This window comes from Rhinatrema bivittatum, chromosome 1, assembly GCF_901001135.1.
Source record: "Rhinatrema bivittatum chromosome 1, aRhiBiv1.1, whole genome shotgun sequence".
NCBI lineage: Eukaryota > Metazoa > Chordata > Amphibia > Gymnophiona > Rhinatrematidae > Rhinatrema > Rhinatrema bivittatum.
The window spans coordinates 191,739,017-191,765,778 of NC_042615.1; positions in this window are offsets into that span (position 1 = coordinate 191,739,017).

Genomic DNA, 26,762 nt, shown 5'->3' on the forward strand with positions numbered 1-26,762 from the left:
GACATGCCATCATCTTTCTTGATGTGTGCAATGTTTTGCTTTGATTATTGACTTTTTTTTTGAAGAATCTAGATTGGTCTGCTATTAAGATCATTTCATTTGGGATTTGGAGATATCTGAGGACATGAGTTCAAGACTCCTGCTTGCTAGTGACTCTGTGACAACATATGACTGTTTGGACCTGTGGTTCAATTACCTACTTGTAGTTGCATGATAATAATAAAATAGCTCCTATCTTCTTTCAAAGTTTTCATACCACAGGATATGATCAATTCATTTGAGATACTACTCCAAAATAATTGCTTTCAGGAGTTCCAAAGAATTGCACATGAGCTGCTAAAATTAAAAAAAAACAAACCAAAAAACCCCAGTGATATAGGAGCAACATTTGCAATTGGTAAAAAGCATTACTACTTGCAGGCTTCTTCATAAAGAGACAGAGAACTAGTTCTCACCCTGCTTGCTGGCATCATGTGGTCTCACTCTGTAAGTTGTCTAGTTTATCCTATAGCTACTGGTTCTGCAGAGGTATAGACTTCATGCAAAAGCAAGTAACTCCTGTGTATAACACACAAACAGTTCCTTTGGAACCTCTCTTCTTGCAGCAAAGAACAATTAGTGGGCTCAGCAGTATTAAAGTCACCAATCTGTGACATAATTTAAATAATTCAGTCTTAAACTCTTTAACAGTACATGGTCCCAGCACAATGTAAGCTCAGGGGGATAGGAACCTCAAATATGGAACCCTGTCACATGGGCATGCAATTTTAGAATGCTCTTCCAGATTAATACTGAGCTTTAAATTAAAGGATGCTGAGCTCCCGTGGTAGTGTTGCATTTATTCTGCTTAGTCTATTGTACCTTTGTAAAATCTCTTTGTACCTTTAGTCCTTTCTCTGTCCTGACCTGGCTTATTGATGATTTTTTTGTTAACTTTTAATTGATTTTCATTGCATAATAACAGAGTAGATGATGGTATAGAGCGTTACAGACGCTGGTCCACCAATCCCACTGTAAATATGTTTTAAACTGTATATGCTTTGAATTGTATTTCTTTTTGCTAATCATGTTTTGAATTGCATTCCACTGGGTTCTCTGTAAGTTTCAGTTTCAACCATTGTTTCAATGTATCCGCCCCTGAGGTGACAGTTCAGTTCTCTGTAAACTGGTGCGATATGTATTCTATACAGGAACATCGGTATATAAAAATTAAAAATAAATAAATAAATAAATGAAACTGCATTTAGCAGGGGTGCTAGAGAGCTTGCTGCCAGATGGATATGTGAGAGATCTGCTTTCCTAGGAAAAGCCAAAAACGAATAAACTCTTGAAGTAAAATTTATTGCCGCTTTGAAATACTTCTCCTGAGGGAAAAATGTCAAGGCCAGTGGTAAATCAGCCATAATAGAAGTGGTTTTCATGGAGTTGCATGGAATCAAAGAGGCCATACAAGCCCGGCCCCTCCATCATCACAGAAAATGACTGCAGCAAGGAAACTGAAACTGGAACCTCCCTTACCATGATCAATATGGAGCTCCAATAATGAAAGATACTAATAACAAAGAATCATGGTGCAATTAAAATGGAAGTGACTTCCCATACAACACAATTATCTATATTTCATACAAGAGTAGAAATTCCTTGTTGGAAATTATTATTACACTGCTATTGGGCAAAGTCAAAATCATTAATGAACTGAAAAAGGAATTTGAAAATGCAAATAAAAGGAATAGGCAAAAGTAATGTGAGAATTTTGGGGATTCAAAGGGAATAGAAGCAATATTCCAGTTAAAATTATGGCAACATTTCTGCTAGTCCTACTACAAATTCAATTTATGAAGGATTTTTAGACTGCATGGAGTACATAGAGCAGAGATAGTCAACTTCAGTCCTCAAGAGCCACAAACAATCCTGGTTTTCAGAATATCCACAATGAATATGCATGAGATGTATTTGTAAACAGTGGAGGCAATATATGCAAATCTATCTCCTGCATATTCATTGTGGATATTCTGAAAACCAGAGCTGCTTTTGGCTCTTGAGGACTAGAGTTGACTACTGGCATAGCATGACTCCCTATAACACCAACAACAATAAGATACCTGAGGTTAACAATGATGATCTGTTACTTGAGATACACTCAGTTATTAATCCTGAAAAACTTTAAGGTACAGGCACCTGTACTTAGAAACATAGAAATGACAGCAGAAAAAGACCAAATGGCCCATCCATTCTGCCCAGCAAGCTCCCACCCTTATTTTCCCATACTTATCTGTTTCACCGACCACCAAATTCAGGGCCCTTGTTGGTAAATGTTTTATTCGAATTTCCTGCCACCCCCTGCCGTTGATGCAGAGAGTAATGTTGGAGTTGCATCAAAGATGAATCATAAGGCTTAATGGTTAAGGGTAGTAACCACTGCATCATGCAAGTTTACCCAGACTGCATAGATCAATGCCTTGTTGAATGTTGTCTGAATGTAAATCCTCTTTTCCACATTTCCCCCTGCCGTTGAAGCAGAGAGCAATGCTGTATATGCATTCAAAGTGAAGTATCAGGATTAATTGGTTTAGGGTATCAAGCGCCGCAATAAGCAAGCTACCCCCACACTTATTTGTTTACCCAAACTGTGTAGTTCAGTCCTTGTTGGTTGTTGTCTGAATGCAAATCCTCTTTTCCACATTTCCCCTTGCCATTGAAGCAGAGAGCAATGGAGTTGCATTACCCGTGTGAAGGCTTATTGAGTAAGGGTAGTAATCACCAGGTAGTAGCCACCATTCCAGCAAGCTACCCCCATGGCTCTTCTCTTCATACCCATCCTCTAGCCTTTATGGATACACAGTGTTTATCCCATGCCCCTTTGAAATCCTTCACAGTTTTAGTCTTCACCACTTCCTCCGGAAGGGCATTCAAGGCATCCGCCACCCTTTCAGTGAAGAAATTCTTCCTGACATTGGTTCTAAGTCTTCCTCCCTGGAGTTTCAAATTGTGACCCCTAGTTCTACTGATTTTTTTCGAATGGAAAAGGTTTGTTGTTGACCATGGATCATTAAAATCTTTCAAGTATCTGAAATTTTGTATCATATCATCCCTGATCCTCCTCTCCTCCATGGTATACATATTTAGGTTCTTCAATCTCTCCTCATAAGTCATTTTATGAAGACCATCCACCTTTTTGGTCGCCCTTCTCTAGACCGCCTCCATCCTGTCTCTGTCCCTTTGGAGATATGGTCTCCAGAACTGAGCACAGTACTCCAGGTGAGGCCTCACCAAGGGGATAATAACTTCCTTTCTCTTACTAGATATTCCTCTCTCTATGCAGCCCAGCATTCTTCTGGCTTTAGCTATCGCCTTGTCACATTGTTTCACCTTTGGAAAGGAAAGAAAATTAGATTATCATGGATCTAAATAAAAGTCACAGCATAGGAAAGGCAGACAGTTCTGGCAATGCAATAGTATCTAAGAAATGTGATAGCAAATATTGGATTGATCTTTGCAGCAAAGATGAAAGTCACTGTGAATAATAAGGCTAAAACATTTGAAGATCCTGGAAAACCCCAAGAATATATTGATTCACTGTCAGAAAACAAACAAAGAAGCAGACAAATGAAGGATACCAAAGTGAGAGTGAAAATAAGTACTGTTTTCTTGGCTAAGAGTTGAATTTTAAAAGAGATGTGCGCACCAAAATTGGGAAATATTTGTGCATCTTGCACATGTACATGTCAATGTGATTTTAGGAAGATGGGGAGATGCATGCACATGTGTTGATGTATCAGAGGAAAAAGGGCATAGTGCGGGCAGCTTGGAAATAGGCATTATGGGGCATGGCCAAGAGATGTGCACGCAAGTACCTACTTGCCTGGGCATGTGCCCAGGTCCAGTGTCGCTTAAGTTTACTCTGCTATGGAAGGGGTGTAGGTTAAAAAAAAAAATACAGGCATTCTTGAGGGGTTTAAGGAGTCTGGGGTAACTGAGAGGAATGCAGGATACAAAAAACAGGGGGGCTTAGAGGACCTAGATCTAGAATGGGCAAACTGGTGGATGAACTGGGGAAACTGGTCATGTTGTGGACGCGCACCTGTTATAAAATTCTCCCACTTGCATGGTTCAAACCTGACTTTATGCAGTTGTGCGCACCCACTTGCAAAATTAGGTGCACACATATGCACGCCTAAGCTATTTTATAATATATGTGCATATGTGTACGCATGTTATAAAATTGCCAAGTCTCTGGGTGCACCAACAGGCATGTGTACATGTGTGTGTGTGCCAGCATTCCCATTTGAAAGTTACTATCCCTAAGCATAGGAACTAATTTTTGTTGCACTTATTATAATCACAGTAAGTACCCAAGAAATGTAGGATGAGTTATTCTAGTTTATGCTAACTTGTATAGTTAGAGAGATTCAGGTCTGCTGGCAGATTTGTTACCTTATAGTTTGATTACGTATGGCAGTTTATTGTATAAATGAATTGAAGTCTTGTAGTGTCTCTATGAAGTCTTAAAAATCTTCCAGAGGTTTTCTTGTAAAATATAATAGATATTTATTTATTTATTTATTTATTTTTGGTTTTTATATACCGGACGTTCCAGTATACAATACATATCACTCCGGTTCACATTTAACAGAAATAACTATCGCCGGGGAGGCGGTTTACATGGAACATATCGAATTAGATATGCTAATAATTAATGTATTGTAATACTCCAAGTCTATACAGATATGTTTAGTTTATCATGTACCTTTTAATGTGAATGTGTTTTGTCAATAGTCTCTGACTTCAGTAGATAATGTGGGTAATTTTCAAAAGTACCCAGATCAATGCAACATTTTTAGATATTTTTACCTGCTCACTTTGCACCAGTTCTCCAAGGGATCATTTACATATAATTTTCTTTTGAAAAGTGCCCCAGGAAAGAGTACCCGGAGAGATTTCCACCTGTTTTTTTTTGTTGGTTTTTTTTTTGTTGGTTGGTTCTTTTTCTTTTGAACATAACATTCATAGATTATTTCTCTCTATCAGCATAAGAATTCCCCTTGGGTAAACCTACTTTGTACCCAGCTAAAAGTGTACATGTTGTTGATCCTTACATGTTCTTTTAGCTAGGTAAGGACTGGACAGTTGTCAGCCAGCCTGTTTACTGAGGAAAATGGGCACTGAAAATTGACTTCACTATGAAGACGAAGATTTGAAAACTGTGCGAGTAATGGAGAAAATCTATGAAGCATTTTGAGTTATAACGAGGAACATGTGCAGTGACTTAGAAGTGACAAAATTAATGGGATGAACTGTTGTATAGATTCTGTCATTTGCACACACAGGAAAAAGATACATTTGCAGGAACCCAGGGGAATACAACAAATCTAGAGAAGACTGAAAAAAATTCTTGCATATGTGATTTTGACTCTAAGGATAAGTAAATGACTTAGCTGGTTTCGTTTATTTGAAAATTGTAATAGTTTCCAGTGATATCCTAGGAAATGCAATGAACACGTGCAGTAGCTATATTTCATACTAATATCTGACAACAATTCTCTTGACTTTAAATCTGACTCATTGAACTTTAGCAATACCAGAGGAGAGTCTTTAAAAATACACAAATGTAGTAACATAGTAACAAAGCCAGAGAAATCCCTTTTGAATTATAATGTTCATTTAAAAGCAGGACAAATACAAACAGGGCTGATTTCCTACGCTGTGTTAATAATTAGCTGGTATAAAATGTGCTTTTAAAGTTGAATTTTAAAAACCTGGTGCATGCCAAAACCAGAAGATATGCATATAAGTCGGGCCGGTGCATCGAGCATATTTTAAACGCTGCTTGAGTAAGCACATACATGCTGCTACGTGCAGAAATGAAAAGTTCCAAAAAAGGGCAGGATATGTGTGTGTGATCTAGGTGGGGCATGGGCGTTCCTGGATTTCACATCAAAATTAGCGTGCAAATACTTATCCACACAGGCGCATTTCGGGGTCCCCTGATGCGTAACTTTACTTCTGCTATGGATGTGTGCAAGCTATAAAATAAAGATAACTAGACAGATCGCCAGGATTTTAAGGGTTGGGGGTAACAGGGGAGGCTATTAAATTAGGGGGGGGGGGGTGTCTGTAAGTCCTATTCCTTACCTGGGTTAACTGGGAATGAACTGCTAAAACTGGTAATGGTGTTGGCTCGCATGTCTTTTAAAATGTCCCCACTTACATGGTAGAAGCGGCATTTGTGTGCACAGGCATGCATCCAGTTAAAATTGCACACACATGTGAGCGTGGTCAGGCTATTTTATAACATGCATGCTTATATGCGTGTATGTTATAAAATGGCCACATCCATGGGCGCAGACCGATGAACGCATGCACATGTATGCCCAGGTGCTTGTTTAAAAGATACCATCCCTTCGTTTTTGGCCCGCCGCGGGAAATATTGTATTTCCCACAGTCCAGGCCTTTGTGATTTGGGGGGGACCCGAATTTCAGTTAGTGTGCACTAACGGAAGATAAAATGTTAACACACACGTGTACTTTTGTTCGCGCACCAGGCGTGAACAAGAGTACGCAGGATTTCAATAGATACGCACATATGCATTAAAATCCGGGGTCGACGTGCAGCCTGCCTTCGTTCCCTCCCTTCCCCTACCTAACCCACTCCCTCCCCACCGGCCCTATCTAAACCCCCCCTACCTTTGTTGTACAAGTTACGCCTGCTCGAAGCAGGCGTAACTTGCGCGTGTTGGGCCAGCCGCCAGCGCATCAGGGTCCGGTCCGGAGGCTGCGGCCATGCCCCTGAAACGCTCCCGATGATGCGCCGGCTGCGACACGCCCCCAGAATGCCCCCGATGATGCGACGGCCGTGACACGCCCCCCCCAACATGCTCCCGACTTGCCCCCCCCCAGGAAAGCCCCGGGACCTACAAGTTTTTAACCGAAATAAAAGCAGACATAAATATATATATATATATATATATAAAGAAAATTAATATAACATATAAAAACACAGACAGACAAAGATTATAAATAGCATAAAACAATATAAGTCTTCTTTATATATCCAGAGCATATAGCTCTAAAATAAAAAGGCATCAGTCTCAGAGCCAGAATAATTTTGTTGAAAGGACAAATGTTTGTATGACCTTACATCAAAAGGGTGCAAACCTATGTGTAATTTTTTCCCTAAAAAATTTAGAAAATTGGTTATACATTACAGTACATTAATTAGGAATTTCAACCCATGGGCAAGTACTCAAATGATTAACCATAGAAAAAAGTTATTCAGATTTGTTTGTAAAATGTATTAATAATTCTCAAATATCAGCCTGGTTCTCTGCCTGGATAGACAAATTATCATTCCAAACCTTGGTTTACTCCTCCAGCGTAGATGCTTTAATAAAAGTGTAGTTAGCTGATAGCACATTAACAAGAATTACAGGGTTGAGCTTGTCCTTTGGGTGAGATTTCTGGTACATATGTTGCCTATTTAAGTTAGTGGTGAAGCCTAATAATGAAAATTTAATCAAGGAGTGATCTGATCAGGACAAAGGTCTAATGGTTATTGCACTAAGTCTAAGGTCAGAGTTTTCCTGAAAATGAAAGAAAATAAGGTCCAGCATGTACCCTGCTAAATGTTTAGGAACATTCATACACTGGGTAAAATGTAAATTTAATAGACTCATGTTAAAAAAAAAAACCTCTTCAGCTATCCCTGTATAAGCTGTATATTATAAACACTTAGTATAAAAATTAGGTGAAATCAGTACCACATCCATAATCAAAATCTATCAGATCTGAAATTGAAGCATTACCACCCTGAGGTACACAGTAAACTTGACTGCAAATCTTAAGTACAAGACTTCTGTGCCCAAAAAAGGATCAGATTGGGAATCTAGAAAGTGAAACAGAACTTTTATAGAAACAAGCCATGCCTCCTCCGCTTTTTCCCACTCTAGGACAGTGGTGAAAAGAAAAGCTTGTTGGGCGTAGTTCAACTAATGGTAGCTGGTCAGAATCATGAACCCAGGTTTCAGTTATAAACACAATATCAGCTTTATTGTACGCATTAAATCATGGAGTAAAGGCAATTTGTTGTTAAGCGATCTCACATTGAAAAGTAGAATAACAAATATGGAAACTTGGGTTGTGAGTACTATAATCTGGGTCCTGGATCTTAGGAAGGTCTAACACTGTAACAAATTTTTCTTATGCTTAGAACACTGGCCTTTTATCCCATATCTTCCTCTCCTCATCACAACTGGGATGGTATATAGGGAAAAAAAATTGAATTGTAGAACAGGAATATGACACATATCTCTAATAAAATCTAAAATTAAAAACAGAATTATATCTAATGTACTACTAAAAATATTCTGTACAAAAACTAGTAAATAGATAATAAACTACAATTATTAACTCTAAAACCAACTGCTCAGTCCCTCAAAAAGTATGGAAATTCTGTTACACTAGCAGAAATTCTGAAAGCTATATCATCGATGGAAAAGTCGATTACTTCTCTAACTTTAATGGTGAAAGAAAGTATTGAGAAACACCAGAATATAGAAAATAGAGTTGGAAATATGGAAGTTTCTATCAATTGAATTGAACAAAAGGTAGCAGAACTAGAAAAAATTCAAGGGAACTTGATTAAATCCGAAAATATCCAGATGACAAAAATGGAAAACCTTGAAAATTATATAAGAAGGAATAACTTAAGAATACTCAATTTTCCTAAGCTTAGGTTATTATCTCACCGGGAATTACTCAAGAGTTATTTACAGAACTTGCTTAAAATTCCTGAACAGGCAATGCCTACGATTATCAGAATATATTATTTACCTCAGATCGATAAGGGGAAAAATCTAGAACAAGATGAGAAGGAAAATCTTTCATTTGACCTTACATCCATATTGGAAAAATCACATGAGTTAATTGTGGAAGAGAGAGCTACTCTTTTTGTCCAGTTTGCTGCCTCATCTGACAGAGACTTAATTTTGAGAACTTTTTTTTGCAACCAACATCTAAAATTTTATGGATATCCATTAAAAATATTTCCGGATATAACTAAGAACACACAGATCAAAAGGAAAAGATTTATTGCCATGAGGGAAGAAGTTCTTGCGAGAGGGGCCAAGTATATGCTCAGATATCCATGCTATTGTTTGATAACTTATCAGAACTCACGATATATATTCAGAAAGCCAGAACAACTGCGAGTGTATCTCGAGTCCCACTCTAAGTAATTTCCAAGGGAGTAGGAAGACATATAAGTAAAGGCACTGGTTAATTTTGAAGCAATATGTGAAATATACTTGATTGTATTTCCTAGAATATCTGCTTTAATTACATTTTGGATCTCCTAATTTCCTATATATAATGACACATGGGGAAAATAGCTTTTCTTTTGAATAATATTTCTTGTTATATTGTTAATCCTGATTTATGTTGTGTAAATCTTGAACTTTGTTCTGTATATTATTTGAAAAAAAAAAATAAATAAATAATTAAAAAAAATAAAAGTATGGAAATTCTGTAGCTCTGAGCAGGGCCGATTTCCCAAGAGATTTAACTGCACACAAGGAGGTAGATTTTAAAAGCATTGCTCATGCAAAAATGGAATGTGGGCCAGGTGCGATCAATGCAGATTTTAAAAATCAGTGAAATATGCAAGTATAGTAGGGATGTGCATTCTTTTAAATTTGTGCATACATTTGTTTCATGGCTAAGCACATATATAATGAATGGATGAATGTAAGCACAACGAAAGGTGTGTGCCTATGCAGGTGCACAATAGACATACATGCACACCATTTGTTTTGTGCGCACATTAGTCCATTCATTATATACGTGCTTAGCTGCAAAACAAATGAAATGGGGAGACCAGACAGCTGAGTCCCTCTTCCGGGACCGGACCAACTACCCGCCCTTGCCGCTGTGAGGGGGAGGAGCCGTGAGCCATAAGAACGCCGCGGCGGCGTCTGAGAGCCGGAGACCAGACAGCTGAGTCCCTCTTCCGGGACCGGACCAACTACCCGCCCTTGCCGCTGTGAGGGGGAGGAGCCGTGAGCCATAAGAACGCCGCGGCGGCGTCTGAGAGCCGGAGACCAGACAGCTGAGTCCCTCTTCCGGGACCGGACCAACTACCCGCCCTTGCCGCTGTGAGGGGGAGGAGCCGTGAGCCATACGAACGCCGCGGCGGCGTCTGAGAGCCGGAGACCAGACAGCTGAGTCCCTCTTCCGGGACCGGACCAACTACCCGCCCTGGCCGCTGTGAGGGGGAGGAGCCGTGAGCCATAAGAACGCCGCGGCGGCGTCTGAGAGCCGGAGACCAGACAGCTGAGTCCCTCTTCCGGGACCGGACCAACTACCCGCCCTTGCCGCTGTGAGGGGGAGGAGCCGTGAGCCATAAGAACGCCGCGGCGGCGTCTGAGAGCCGGAGACCAGACAGCTGAGTCCCTCTTCCGGGACCGGACCAACTACCCGCCCTTGCCGCTGTGAGGGGGAGGAGCCGTGAGCCATAAGAACGCCGCGGTGGCGTCTGAGAGCCGGAGACCAGACAGCTGAGTCCCTCTTCCGGGACCGGACCAACTACCCGCCCTTGCCGCTGTGAGGGGGAGGAGCCGTGAGCCATACGAACGCCGCGGCGGCGTCTGAGAGCCGGAGACCAGACAGCTGAGTCCCTCTTCCGGGACCGGACCAACTACCCGCCCTTGCCGCTGTGAGGGGGAGGAGCCGTGAGCCATAAGAACGCCGCGGCGGCATCTGAGAGCCGGAGACCAGACAGCTGAGTCCCTCTTCCGGGACCGGACCAACTACCCGCCCTTGCCGCTGTGAGGGGGAGGAGCCGTGAGCCATACGAACGCCACGGCGGCGTCTGAGAGCCGGAGACCAGACAGCTGAGTCCCTCTTCCGGGACCGGACCAACTACCCGCCCTTGCCGCTGTGAGGGGGAGGAGCCGTGAGCCATAAGAACGCCGCGGCGGCGGCGCATCACCGCCGCCGGCGCGTCACCAAAGCCGTGCACACCTAAGGGGTGCGCACGGCTTTGTCCGGCTTAGTCCGGATTAAGTCGGGAGGAGGAAGAAGAAACCCTGCGTCTGCGCCCCTTTACTGAGTTCAAAGTAAATAGGTACTATTTAAAGCGTCTATCTCATATTTATTTGTTGCTTGTTGAAATAATGCCTGCTAAGAGAAAAGGTAAGGTAAGGGTGTTTCCCTCAGAACCCCTGCCTCCCCTAATGCAATTAGAGATAGATCGCTTTATGTCCCAGTTAAAAAAAGATAATGCCGAGGAGTCCATTGGAGGCCTCTTGCAAGGAGAACAAGGAGCTTCCCAGGAAGAGGCATCTCTTAGTCCTGTATATCGTTTGTCTCCCTTCCAACGTGGAATAAACGGAGGAACTGAATCTTTGCCCACTGACGATGTGGAGCAAAAGATTGTACCTGAGGGAGTAACCTCCGTTTTGGTATCGGGTGCAAAAGGAACTGAGGAGGATCCTCTTGAGATAGGGGAACCCTCAGTGTCCTTAGCAGGTCCACAACTTCGACCTCCTCAACTCGATATCCCCGTGGAGGAACGGCCATTAACAACACGGCCAGAGACTGTAACGTTGGCTGCTATCTGGGACTTGGTGAGCGGATTGAATGCTACGGTGAATAGGTTGGAAGGGAAACTAGATAACGTAGCTTCCAATCTACAACAACAAGTTTCTAATATACAGAACCAAGTTACTGGTCTTTCTACTAGAGTTGATGCAATTGAGAAAAATATGGAAGAAGTAAAATTAGTGAAAAATAAGTTGATCAGTGATTATCTTGTATGTTCTAAACGTATAGAATACTTAGAAAATAATGCTAGACATTTGAATGTCAGGATTATTAATTTTCCAAAAATTCTAGGTGAAACTACTTTTACATCTTTAAAGAGATTCCTGTCTGAGATATTAGGATTTACAGAAAATGAAATGCCTTAAATTAATACATGTTTCTTTGTAAAAAAGAGATCCTCGGATCCAGTAATAACTGTTCCAGATAACCTGACTGGTTTTCTGGAAGATTCAACTCTTCAGGTTCTAGACAGGAATACTCTAATTGTTTCTTTTATCACTACTGGTGATATTACTAAACTAATGAAACACTACTTCCAAAAGTTTCCTCTTGTTTATATGGGACAAGATGTCAAAATCTTCCCTGATTTAGCACCAGCTACTCGTAGTAAGCGTAGAGAATTCCTATTATTAAAACCTAGAGTTATCACTTTAGGTTTTTCTTTTCTCTTGAAATATCCTTGTAGATGTTTAATTAAGAGAGGTAATGAATCGGTTTGTTTTAATCAAGTGGAACATCTGACTCAATTCATTGTAGCCAGAGAACCAATCACCTCTTCCCCAGTGGTAGCTTAGGAGTCAGGCAAAAAATATATACTGGGAAAGGTACCTTAAAATTGAAATTTCCTGGTTTAAAATCTCCAATTATTTCCTTATACTTTGTTTCTCAGATGTTTGTATTTAATACTCCTGATGGAAAATTTACAAAACTTTTGTTCTTTTTTAAGAATGTTTTCACTTCAACATAGATAACTTTGAAATTTGAATATTATTAAATAGTTCCTTGTAATGTTGAAATGAAGAAATTGTAACAGGAATTTCAAATGGTGTATTTGAAATGGAAGATATTTATGTAATGAATTATTTGAAAATTATTATAAATAAATAATTAAAAAAAAAAAAAGAAAAAAAAGAAATGAAATGAATGGACACACAAATGTCAACAAATGTACATCCCTAGCATATATACTGGTATGTGAATCAAAAGAAAGAGGGTGGAAAAGGGGAAGGGCATGGGTGGACCTTGGGTGTTCCTGATCGTGGCCAACAATTACATGTGTAACTCCATATTTTAAAACCAGAGACTGCGGCGTGTGTCGGCTTCTTATCCACATAATATTTACTGCTTCTCCAGATGAGGAGAAAATCTGTAGATCTTGATTTTTAAAGCTTAAAGGGCAGGGAGAAGGCAGTGGCGTAGCGAGGGTCTTCAGCACCCAGGGGCCAATGCATTTGTGTGCCTCTCCAGCACCCCCTCATCTTTCTTGTACTAATGCTTAAAGTCACAGAAAATCAGTGGTGACTCTAGACAGAAGGATTGGGGGGAGGGGGGAGCCCAAAATGACATTTTCTCATATCACACCACCTCCATAGCATGGCGCCCTGCATTAAAATTAGCTATAAAAAATTCTTAATAAGAGTCCAAAGGATCTTCTGTATAATTTTCAAAAGCTGGCTTGTTTCACCCTTCTAGTAAAACTGCTATTAAAATTATTTGATAGCCTCATTCAGCTAATTCTATATGGCTTTGAGAGTGAAGTCTGGAATGTATACAGGAAGGGAAAGAATGTCAATATAAATCCTATACCTCCAACTCTGTAACACACTGCACATTCACAGAAATTCCCCCAACAATGGAGCTTGGATGTTTCCCTTACAGCTCATCATACAAAAAAATATTTTCCGATTTTGGTGTCATCACAAAATAATGGCAGCACAAACACCTTCCATTGTCAGACAAGTTGTGAACTAACACAAAATCCCACGAAAAATATACTCAAAATCTATACAGCAAACCTATAATTAAATAACAGTAGTAACACAAAACTCAAACAACAAGAACCCTACCTGTGAAAAACCACAGGTAAATATTACACTGGGTCCCAGAATACCAATACACCACCTACTGGGGAAACAAAACAAACTTGATTGCTATAGATCCCTACACAAGACACTACATGCTAGCAGAATCTCTCATCTTTGTCACACGCAGAGAGCAGAGACAGAACCTCACCAAATTCAGAATAATGAATCACAAATTAGAACCAGCAATATGCAGACAAAAACTGAAATGGAAACCACAAGAAGCCAGACTCTATGGGGCAGATTTTTAAAAAATACGCGAGCGCGTACTTTTGTTCGCGCACCAGGCGCGAACAAAAGTACGCTGGATTTTATAAGATACGTGCGTAGCCGCGCGTATCTTATAAAATCCGGGGTCGGCGCGCGCAAAGGGGTGCACATTTGTGCAACCTGCGCACGCCGAGCCCAGCGCGAGCTGCATGTTCCCTCCGAGGCCGCTCCGATTTCGGAGCGGCCTCGGAGGGAACTTTTCTTTGCCCCCCCCCCACCTTCCCCTCTCTTCCCCTATCTAACCCACCCCCCCGGCCCTATCTAAAACCCCCCCTTAACTTTGCGTGCGTCGCTGGCAGCCCTGCTCCGTCCTCCGGTCCCGGGGGCTGGTCCGGAGGCCTCGACCACGCCCCCGGGCTGGCGCCACACCCCCGGGCCCGCCCCCGAAACGCCGGGGCCCGCCCCGAAACACCGCGTCATTTCGGGAACGCCCCCGGGCACGCCCTCTCCCTCCCCTTTTCGAAAGCCCAGGGACTTACGCGCGTCCCGGGGCTTTACGCGCACTGGCGGCCTATGCAAAATAGGTGCGCCGGCGCGTGCGGACCTTTTAAAATCCGCCCCATGTGTAACAATGAAAAAACAGAACCATCATTCCTCATAAGACAAATAAAATCAAGAAACATAAAGCATCAATTATAATAGCAAAAAACATAGTAATGAAAGAATATTTTAAAATTACTGACAAATAGAATAACTTCTATTAATTAAAATCATATACATTTTTTTAAAAATTTCCCAAGCACCAATAAAATATTTCAAAACAGCACATAAATCAAGTAACACCCAATAATTAAATCTAATAAAGATTTTAAAAAAGCCCCTGCTGGCCATATCTGGGAAATCTTGATTTCCAGTCACCCTGAGATTATCGAGGATGTGATATCTCTGATCGAATGTCGGTATATAAATAAAATAAATATAGAAAAATATAGATTAGGGGGTTAAGGGGGGTGGCACAGACATTATCCTTTCTTTCTTACACATACTTGCATGTCTATTTTCTCTCACTCATACACTACCACATACATTACACACACATACATACATGCTCTTATACACACACACACACACACACCCATACCCTCTCTCTGACAGACACTGACACACTCTCAGGCACTAAGACCCTCTCTCTCCCCCACTCCCCACACACAAACTCTTACTTCCTTGATTCTCTCATACACACACACGCTCTCACTCTTACTGGCTCCCTCACATACACACACACACACACACACACAGGCAAGCTCCCATTCATTCTCACATACACACAGACCCATAGAAACATAGAATGATGGCAGAAAAGGACAAAATGGTCCATTTAGTCTGCCCATTAAGCTTATGGTTGTATCTGCTGTGCTGTGTAAGTTACCCCATGATTATTAGTTTCCCAGACCATAAAAGTCAGGGCCCTTGTTGGTTGCTGTTTGAATACATTTCCCCAGTACCCCCATGCTTATCAGTTTCCCACACTGTAAAAGTCAGGACCCTCATTGATTGCTGTTGATTCCAATTTCCCATTATGCCTTTCCATTGAAGCAGAGAGCCATGTTTGAGTTCCATCAAAGCTTCAGCCTTATTGCTTAAGGGTAGTAACTGCCACATCACAAGTTACCCCCATACTTGTTTCCCCAGACCATAAATGCCAGGGCCTTCATTGGTTGCTATATGAATCCAATTATCCTTTTAGCCCTGCCGTTGAAGCAGACAGCAATGATGGAGTTGCATCAGCGGTATCAAGGATTATTGGTTAAGCGTAGTAACCACCCTACCATCAAGTTACTCCATATACTCTTTTTTTTTTTAATTCTTTATTTATTGTTTTTAACATACTTAGACAACTTTACAATTATCAATGAACCGGTCATAATTTCAACCAAAAGTTCTCACAAATATTGGTGTACATAGAATATAAAGTAACAGATAATTTTCTTGTAATATTTTCTAAGGCAATATTTATACCATTTATATTTTCTAAATATTCGAAAGAAATATCAATTTCAAATTTTCAAAACTTTTATACCAATATGCTATATGACTTGTAAAAGGAAATTCTGATGCTCTAAAACATGTATTTACTGCACATCACCAAGAAAATTTAACCAGAAATATTGCAAACCCTTTCTCTTATTCTCCAGTTTCTATTTTGAATTACTTACTTCTCTGGGAGCTTTTGCATTGATAAAAGATCTCAACTGAATAGGCTCAAAGAAAACATATCTATTATTATTTAACCTTATTACACATTTACTTGGGTATCGCACTATAAAATCAGCTCCAAGGTTTCTGACTTCCTGTTGCATTGTTAGAAAACCTTTCCTTCGCTATTGCGTTTCCCTGGCAATATCAGGATATACCCATATTTTCCCTCCAAGAAAACTTTTTGAACAATTGCGGAAGAAATGTTTTAAAACTAAATCTCTATCTGCTTGAAATATGAATGAAACCAATAGTGTTCCTCTGAAATCTACTTGTTCTGTCATAGATTGTTCCAAAAACTCCGTCAGATTATCTCCAACACCTTGCAATTGTTTACTATTTTCCTGTATTCTGTTATCTTTCCTACCTTCATTTAGGAAATATATTTTTGCAATTGGTGGAATTGCTTCTTTAGGAAGTAAGAGAATTTCTATGAGATACCTCTTAAAAATATCTAAGGGAAAACTTAATTTTATACAGGGAAAATTCACAATTCTCAAGTTTTTATATCTAATCTCATTTTCTAAGGCTTCAATTTTTCTAGAGTTTTGTGTTTCTCCCTGTATTATTTTCCCCTGTATTTCTTGCATTTTACATACCTGGTTCTCTATTACCTTTACCTTATTGGTGTTCTCATTAACCACAGGTTCTAATTTACATATATGGTTTTTAGTTTCTGACATTATTTCTACTAACTTTACTATTGAAGAATCTAATGAAGTCAGAGCCTTCCATACCAGTTCCAATGTAATTTCTTGCTTTGATACCGACTGTAAACCCAGAGACTGTAAATCCAATTTAGATTCTTGAACCTGTCGTCTCATATTCAAGCCTTCTCTATTGATCGGTGATGATGTCCTTGGCATATAATCTGGAATATCACCCCCCACTGCTCCAGGTATTTGCTGTTGCAGTTGAGTTTCCTTTCCATACTCTCCAATGAACATATTAGCAGCCATTAATCCATCTTTGTTCACCCTGAGGGAAATGCTATCAGTCACCAACTTGGGAAGACCTGCTGTCTCAGACATCTGATGCTGTTGGCTACTAGGATGAGAGGGAATATCTGGAGCTCTGGGGCTTAGAGATGTATGAGAGTCCAGCATTGAGGACGTGTGCTCGTCATTTATCAATGCAATGGACTGCCTACTCGGAGTTGTTTGATTTGCAGGAGAGAAAAAAACACTTATGGTAGATTGCAAAGGTACTGTCACTGGAGCAGTTGGGGTCTCTGCCCTAATCTCCCCCTTGCATTTTGTATGAGGCATTCATTTTTGAAATTTTTATACCTTCACTTATTTTCCCTCTACCAGTTACTGACAGTTACAGCATCAGAGGAGGTTAAAGAGGTTGAACTCCAAACGAAAAAAAATTTCAACTGCAGACTCCCCAAAGCAGACAAAGCCAAACAGACAAAGCCACATATGCGCCTTTGTCGCACGCGGCTTCGTCAGTGCACCGGTGTCGACTGCGCGCCACAGGAAAAACACTTAAATACCTTCCTGAGTCTGCAATCGTGAGGTCAAGGTGTCGCACCAGAAACAGTCCCAGTAGAAACAAATGCTCCACTGTAAAATGTTAGCCATTGGGGCCAGCAACCGTTCAACCCCCGGTAGGGCAGAGTTCTTCCAATTCGCCTCAATAAGAAAAGTAAAGGAAGGCACTTAAATACCTTCCTGAGTCTGCAATCGTGATGTCAAGGTGTCACACCAGAAACAGTCCCAGTAGAAACAAATGCTCCGCTGTAAAATGTTAGCCTTTGGGGCCAGCCACTGCTCAACCCCCGGTAGGGCAGAGTTCTTCCAATTCGCCTTCACTCCATATACTCTTTTCTTCATTTTCATCCTTTAGCCTTTAGGGATCCACAGTATTTATCCCATGCCCTTTTGAATTATTTCACCATTTTGGTAGCCCTTCTCTGGACTGCCTCCATCCTGTCTCTATCACTTTTGAGATAAGGGCTCCAGATATGAACACAGTACAGGACCTGTACAAGGACATCACGACCTCCATTTTCTTACTGGTTATTTCTCTCTCTAGGCAGGCCCAGCATTTTTATGGCTTTAGCTATTGCCTTGTCACATTGCTTTGCCATCTTCAGATCGCCAGAGACTATCACCCCAAGATCTCATGCACATCAGCATCCCCCCCCCCCCAACTCATACATCTCTTTTGGATTACCACATCATGTATGCATGACTCTGCATGTCTTGGCATTGAATCCCAGCTACCAAATTTTCGACCACTCTTTAAGCTTTCATAAATCACTTTTCATTCTCTCTACTCCTTCAGGCATGTCCATTCTGTTGCAGATCTTGGTATCATCAGCAAATAGACAAACTTTACCTTCTATCCCTTCCACGATGTCGCTCACAAAGAAATTGAACAGAACTGGTCCCAGTACCGATCCCTGTGGCTCTTCACTTAACACTGCTCTCTCTTCAGAGTAGGTTCCATTCACTAGTACATGTTGTGTCCTATCAGTCAACCAGTTTGTAATTGATGCCACCACCTTGGTGCTCACTGAAGCTTCTCATTTTGTTCACAAGCTTCCTATGTATGATGGTATTAAACACTTTGCTGAAATCCAAATAGATGACTTAGAGTACTATTCCTTGATCCAATTCTCTAATCACCCAATCAAAAAAATCAATCAGATTTGCCTGACAGGACCTTCTTCTGGTGAATCCATGCTGCCTCGAGTCCAGCAACTTACCGGATTGTAGATAGTTCAGAATCCTTTCTTTCAGCAGTGTCTCCATTAATTTTCCCCACCATCAAGGTGAGGCTAACCATCCTGTAGTTTCCAGCCTCTTCTTTGCCACCACTCTTATGAAGCGGGTCCACAACTGCTCTTCTCCAATCTCACAGCACCACTCCCATTTCCAGGGATCTATTGAACGGGTCATTTAGCGGACCTGCTGAGACATCTCTGAGTTCTCAAATGTATCTGGGATGTACCTCATCTGGCCCCATGGACTTGTCCCCATTGAGTTTTCCTAGCTCTTCCCATACATACTCTTCTGTAAAAGGAGTTGTGTCTAGCCCCTTTGTTTCTATGGTCTTGTCAACCATAACAATCCTTCTCCAGGGTCTTCTTTAGTGAACACAGAACTGAAGTATTTGTTTAATATTTCTGACATTTCCTTGTCTGTCTCAGCACATTGCTCCGTGTCACCTTTCAATTTCACTATACCACTTTGGACTTCCTTCTTTCTCTTATATATCTGAAAAAAGTTTTTCACCTCTCTTTATCGCTTGAGCAATCATTTCTTCCGCTTGACCTTTTGCTTTTCTGATTTCTTTCTTCGTTTCTATTAATTTCACCAGGTATTGTTCCCTGTGTCCCCCTTTTTGGGATCCTTTATACTTCCTGAATGCTGATCTTTTGCCTTTATTTTTCAGCCACCTCCTTTGAGAACCAAATTGGTTTCTTTTTCATTGAACTTTTGTTTCCTTTTCTAACATATAGATTTGTGGTCTTTGTAATAGCTCCTATTAATTTAGCCCACTGTTGTTCTACCTCACCCATTTTCTCCCAGTCTTCTAGTTCTTCCTCCAGGTATCTCCCCATTTTGTCAAAGTCTGTATATTTGAAATTCAAAACTCATGTCTTTGTGTGACTTCTTTTTATCTTATTTGCAAGATCAAACCATATTGTCTGATGATCACTTGTACACAGATGGGCACCTGTCCGGAAATTATAGACATTATCCCCATGTGTGAGCACTAGGTCCAGGATTATACCATCCCTCGTGGGATCCATTACCATTTGTTTGAGCATAGCCCCTTGGAGGGCATTCACTACCTCTCTACTTCTCATAGATTCGACAGAAGGGATACTCCAGTGTACATCCGGCAGATTAAAATCTCCAATGAGCAACACGTCTCCCTTCTTTCCCATCTTTTCAATGTCTTTGATCAGATCTCTGTCTAGTTCTTCTGTCTGAATTGGAGGAAGGCTCCCATTCATTCTCACACCTCTCCCACCCCCCACCAGGAATGCACACATCCATTCTCACACACACACACACAGACCCCAGGCAAGCACCAATTAATTCTTATACACACATACCCAGACAGGCACCCTTCTCACATTGACAGACCCCAGGAAGGCACCATTCATTCTCACACACAGACACCCCCTCAGGCAGGTACCCATTCAATCACATACACATAGACCCCCAGACAGAATCCCATTCATACACATGCACACACTGAAGGCATATCCCATCTCTTTCTTGTCCTAGCAACCTAGGAGCCTCTCTCATTCCTCTTCTGCCACTCTCACTGCTGCCACATGACTATTGGGAAGGTGCCAATTGCTGCTACTGGCACTGAAGCCCGTTCTGCTGCCTCCTCTGTGCAGGACCCATGGTATTAAAAATTTGTGGGGCTTCCAGTTCCTCCATTTGATATCATACATCATGAGATCGACATAGAGAAAGTGCTACTTTTGCACTTTCCCAAAGATGCCAATCACTAAAAATTAAAAAATTGTTATCTTTTTTTTTTACCTTTGCTGTCTGATCTTAGTTTTCTAATCGGTTTGTCACAGATTTTTTTTTCACCTTCCCTTTCTTGGTCTTTGCCAATTCCTTTTACAGGTTGTCTTTTTTTTCTGTTTCTTCACTCTCCACCTGTCTTCTTCTCTTCTTCTCTTCTTCCCTCAAACACACATTCAGATTCTCATTCTCCCACATTGTCTCTATCACACATACACTCATCTCTCATTCTTACATGCTGTCTCTCACATATACACACACACTCAGGCTCTCATTCTCACATGCTATCTCTCTCTCTCATACACAAATAGACACAAACACAGCTCAAACTCTCACATGCTCTCTCTCATACATAAATACACACTGTCTCTCTTTCACATGCTGTCTCACAGAAACTCATAGGCTCTCTCTCTCACATGTTGTCTCATACTCACACACACACAGGCTCTCACATACTGTCTCTCTGAACATACAGGCTCTCACTCCCACACACAGTCTCTCAACTCACTCTCATACATACTCACATTCTATAGGGCCTCAGTCTCTTTCTCACCTCTGGGTTTCCTCCTTGTGGGTCACCACAGGATGGGCTCTGCGGCAGCTCTAATCTTCTTGGGCCACCGTGAGGAAGGATTCACAGCAGCTCTGCTACTGAGCCTTTTCTTCTCAGACCACAGTGAGATGGGATCTGTTGTGGTCCTGCTACAGGGCCTCCTCTTCTCAGGCCACCACAAGGTGGGATATACAGTATCCTTGCTACAGGGCCTCCATTTCTCGGCCACCACGAGGTGGATGCGTGGAGGCCCTGCCACAAACGCTTTTCTTCTTCTGCATGCGGATGATGATCCTACTTCTTCCTGCCTACATGGCTCCGACAATGTTTTTCTACTGGGGCCATGCAGGCAGGAAGAAGGAGGAGCATCTGGAGGTGAATTTTTCTTCAGGCCATGGTGGAATGAGCTCTACCAAGGCCCTGCTGATCTTCCTGAAGTGCATAGCCAGATCACAGCATAGAAGTAACATGCTTATCTGCTCAGTCGCTGGCGGGATGAGGTCCATCGGCAGCTGCATAGGCCTCCCTGTCAGCCATCAGCACCCACCCTCCTGCCCCACCCCTCAGTGTGCCACTGGGTGAAGGGTCTGGATCAACTGAGAGATGTGCAAGATGAAGAACAATATCTGGAAGATCTCGATATTAACTGGGCAAACTGGTGGACTAAGTGGAAAAACTGGGTTGTCCCTCATGCGAGCATGTTTAAAATCCTCCACATACGCACGTAAAAGCCGCCAAAGTCATATGGAAGACCTATGTGCTAGCTGTGCTTGAGTAACTTCTTTTAAAATTAGGAGCACATTTATGGGTGGTAGGTGTATTTTAAAACATATGCGTGCAATTGCAAACATGACTTAAAATTCCAGTCTATTCTTGCTCACTCGCCAATACATGTGTGTATGGATGCACATGCGTTTGTTTTAAAATTAGCCTGTTAGGCAATTGTTTATCAGCTCCCTGATCAAGGCACACATAAAAAAGCAGCTCCTTCATTGCACTCCTTCATTGGTGCAACAAAGAAACATAGAAATGACGGCAGAAAAAGACCAAATGGTCCATCCAGTCTGCCTAGCAAGCTTATGGTAGTATCTGGCACGCTGTACAGGTCACCCTCATACTTATCAGTTTTTCAGACCATAAAAGTCAGGGCCTTTGTTTATTGCTGTCTTAGTCCAATTCTCTGTTATCTCTTGCCGTTGAAGCAGAGAACAATTTTGGAATTGCATCAAAACACAGTCAACATAAAAAATATTTTCAACACAAAAAACTGTCAATAAAAGTACCTCCAGCAGCCCCAGTCACTTCTTCACTCTATCAGATTATGTCACTGGGGGATTGAGATGGATACTTGGAGATCACAACCCAGTTGCATGCAAAATCTGGACTGGCCTTGGTTCTGGCTTGCTTGCTACACTAGGAATACAGCTGTGGCTGTAACTCTGATTTACTTGCTTCTCTGGACAAGTAGATGCAGAGAATGAAGGAGAACAATGACTCTTGCAGTCCCAGGTACTGCTTCACTCCATCAGGTGGATGATGCCAATGCCACTAGCTGGGTGGAGTCAGATACTACTGCCCATTAGAGATGTGAATCGTGTCCTCGATCGTCTTAACGATCGATTTCGGCTGGGAGGGGGAGGGAATCGTATTGTTGCCGTTTGGGTGTGTAAACTATCGTGAAAAATCGTTAAAATCGTGAGCCGGCACACTAAACTCCCCTAAAACCCACCCCGACCCTTTAAATTAAATCCCCCACCCTCCCGAACCCCCCCCCCCCCAAATGCTTTAAATTACCTGGGGATCTGGCGGTGGTCTAGAACGGCGGCGGTCCGGAGCGGCCCCCTCAATAGAATTGTGTTGTCTTCAGCCGGCGCCATTTTTCAAAATGGCCGCCGCAAAATGGCGACGGCCATTGACAAAAATGATTCGACGCAGGAGGTCGTTCTGGACCCCCGCTGGACTTTTGGCAAGTCTTGTGGGGGTCAGGAGGCCCCCCCAAGCTGGCCAAAATTTTCCTGGGAGTCCAGCGGGGTTCCGGGAGCGATTTCTTGCCGCGAATCGTTTTCGTACGGAAAATGGCGCCGGCAGGAGATCGACTGCAGGAGGTCGTTCAGCGGCGGTCCGGAACCCCCGCTGAACGACCTCCTGCAGTCGATCTCCTGCCGGCGCCATTTTCCGTACGAAAACGATTTGCGGAAAGAAATCGCTCCCGGAACCCCGCTGGACTCCCAGGAAAATTTTGGCCAGCTTGGGGGGGCCTCCTGACCCCCACAAGACTTGCCAAAAGTCCAGCGGGGGTCCGGAACGACCTCCTGCGTCGAATCGTTTTTGTCTATGGCCGCCGCCATATTGCGGCGGCCATTTTGAAAAATGGCGCCGGCTGAAGACAACACGATTCTATTGAGGGGGCCGTTCCGGACCGCCGCCGTTCTGGACCACCGCCGGATCCCCAGGTAATTTAAAGCATTTGGGGGGGGGGGTTCGGGAGGGTGGGGGATTTAATTTAAAGGGTCGGGGGTGGGTTTTAGGGGGTTTTAGTGTGCCGGTTTTCCTGCCCTCCCCCTTCCCCCGATTTACGATTTTTTAACGATAAATCGGGGGAATTGGTATTGTATCGTGGCCCTAAAGATTTTTTGACGATTTAAAATATATCGGACGATATTTTAAATCGTCAAAAAACGATTCACATCCCTACTGCCCATATTGCTAAGGATAGATCCCAACTGCCAGCTGTAGAGTGTGACTGCTTGTAAAATATCTTTCCTTATACAAAACAGTTTTTATCATCATTTTCATTTGCACTCTACTCACTTAGGCAGATGAGCATGCAAGATTGCCCATTTAGTTCCTATCCATCACTGTTCCAATGTTTAATTACAATATTATACAATAATCTAAATAGCTATCAGTACTAACATGGACAAAACCTGAACCTCTGGCCTGTTAGGCCCCTCAATTAACCTATTAGACAGACCTAGCCATGTGAGTGCCTGCTTTTTCTCTGGCACTTCTAGTTATTGCTGTACTTGCAGCCTGCTGCTACTTAATTCTGTCATCACATGCTGCCAGACAGACTCAACTGTGTGGATGCCTGCATTTTTTTCTATGATTTCAAACATTTTATATTATTACCCTCTTTGCCATTCATTTTGGAAGTTCCAATACTCATTACTGAGTCTTTTAGGTAGGACAAATAGTAGCATACTAAAAGTTGAGGGACAAGCAATTCCAGTCTTTGAGTGCTGCAAACAGGTCTGGTTTTCAGGATATTCATAATGAATAAATATGAAATATATTTGAATGCACTGTCTTCATTGTATGCAAATATATCGCATGCAAATTCATTGTGGATCTCCTGAAACATAGACTTGTTTCTAACATTTGAGGACCAGAATTGCCTTCCCCTGCACTAGGTATTGCTTCAGCTATGACCTCAATTTTTTGGAACTAAGAATCATCTGTGTTTAACTCATGCCTTGATGAATCTGCTACTGTTTCAGTCTCCACCACTGATCCAGGAGGGCATTCCAAGCATTTTATACATTTTTCTCCTATTGTTGCCTGATCCTTAAATTTGACCCTTATAAGGGGGTTGCCCTAATTTAAAGATAATTTAAATACAATTGCAGATTGTGATCCAAGGGGGTAGATTACTAAGTGCTCAGACTGTGCCTCATCCCTTTAAACTGTGAGGGGCATAAGTCAATAAAATATCTTTTTCAGCACAAGCAAAATTCAGATTGAGTTGGCATGCAAAAGAATGCCATATAATTTCCAAGAAAAACAGGTGCCCGAGTATTTTGCAAGAGATCCAATTAGCGTAACACTGCCATCTCTCTATTCCCCCTTAGTTAATGCCATAGAAAATAATCTATTCAAACTCAAATAGCAGCATATTCATAAAACAAGCAAATAGGAGTTTTGCTTGTGCAGGGTTTTGCCATCTGTACCATGTTGTTTACCATATTTTGCTGAAACTCTGACACTGACAATGCAATTATTTATAACAAGCCTGATTCCAAACTAACATATAAAATGAGTTCTAATTGACATACTTTACTTAGCAGAACCACAGTAAATACAGCACACCAAAATGTGAGCAATATGTAAAAAGTTAAATACGGCCTAGGGATACTCTTTTAGTTTTTAATTCCTTAAATATGGTTACGTTTCCATTTCTGTGGAAGTTGTCAAATTCTATTTGGGTAAAAGATAATATTTCCACCAGAGTACCCTGACTGGCAATCTCACTGTTTGCAAGAAGGATATATTTTTTATTTCTTGATGTTGTGCTGTATCATGTCAGCTAGTTTCATAAAGTTCATCTGAAAATTATTATGTAAAAAAATATTAATGATGTTTATATGCCTAGCAAACACTCTCTTGTAATTAAACAATATTTAGAAAATGAACATAAAAACAATTCCAATCAAATGCCTTTACCACCTGTCATGTGAGATCTTACTACCACCTAAATGAGAGGTTCTCAAATGTTATGTACTTGTGATGCAATCAGTAGAAACAGCACCAGGGCTTTGACCCCTGGCTGATATTCTCTCATTTGGGCTACATGGCCATAGTACTTAGCATGTTTTCTTTGGACTTTTCATAGATTCTCCATTGAGAAGTGGGAAGTCTGCTGTAGTCTGCAACATGCCTCCAACACATTTCCAGCCACACTTAACTCTGAGGCCTGAGATCTTGCCACAGTTCCTTACTGAGATCTATGACTCCTCAGAGCAAATGACCACATACCATCTCAAACAGAAAGCGGATTAAGTTTGTGGCACTTATGGCAAACATAAGGAAGAGTGCATACTTATCCCATGTTCAGTGATGATAAACTTCATCTGCATACTCTACTGTTTTATTCAATCTTTTCACCAGCCCATCTGTCTGAGGGAGGTCAATAGAGTGACATAAAAGTGTATCTACTCTAGTGACATACAAAATCCACCAAACTCTGAAGACTGTAGACCCAGAAATCCTCTTTTTGGACCCTGCTATTTCAACCCCAGCCTATTAAAGGAGCTCTTTATTATGGAGAGGGAGATTAACAATGTTTGAGGGTATCTCTTGGGCTGACATTTGTGGCATGCAGCACAATACCTTGATGGTTTATCCTTGTAGCAATAACAACCCTAAAAACTGTGATGGGCAACTGAATGGGTCTTTTGTATCTTTTTCTGCTATCATTCACTATGTTAAAAAAACATGAGGAGAATTTGAACCAGGGTACTCCACCCCATAATGTCCCATGAATGGAATAGTTTGAACCACTACCAACAAGTCTCTGATATTGATGAGAAATGGCCATGAGACCTTCTATTCTGTCTATCCCAACTAGGATACCTGATATAATAAACTATTATTAGCTTGAAGTAAGAGAACTGTAGCTATTTTTGATTATGTCCCCTCCCCATTTTTTACAGATAGTTATTTAAAGAGCAAGACTATTAAATAGTCTTCCTTTTGCCCTACTCTAGGTCTGACAGGTATCCTTCAAGGTTGAGACAAGATACTTTAGAGCTGCAGATCTCTCTCTGAATTAGTAACCAT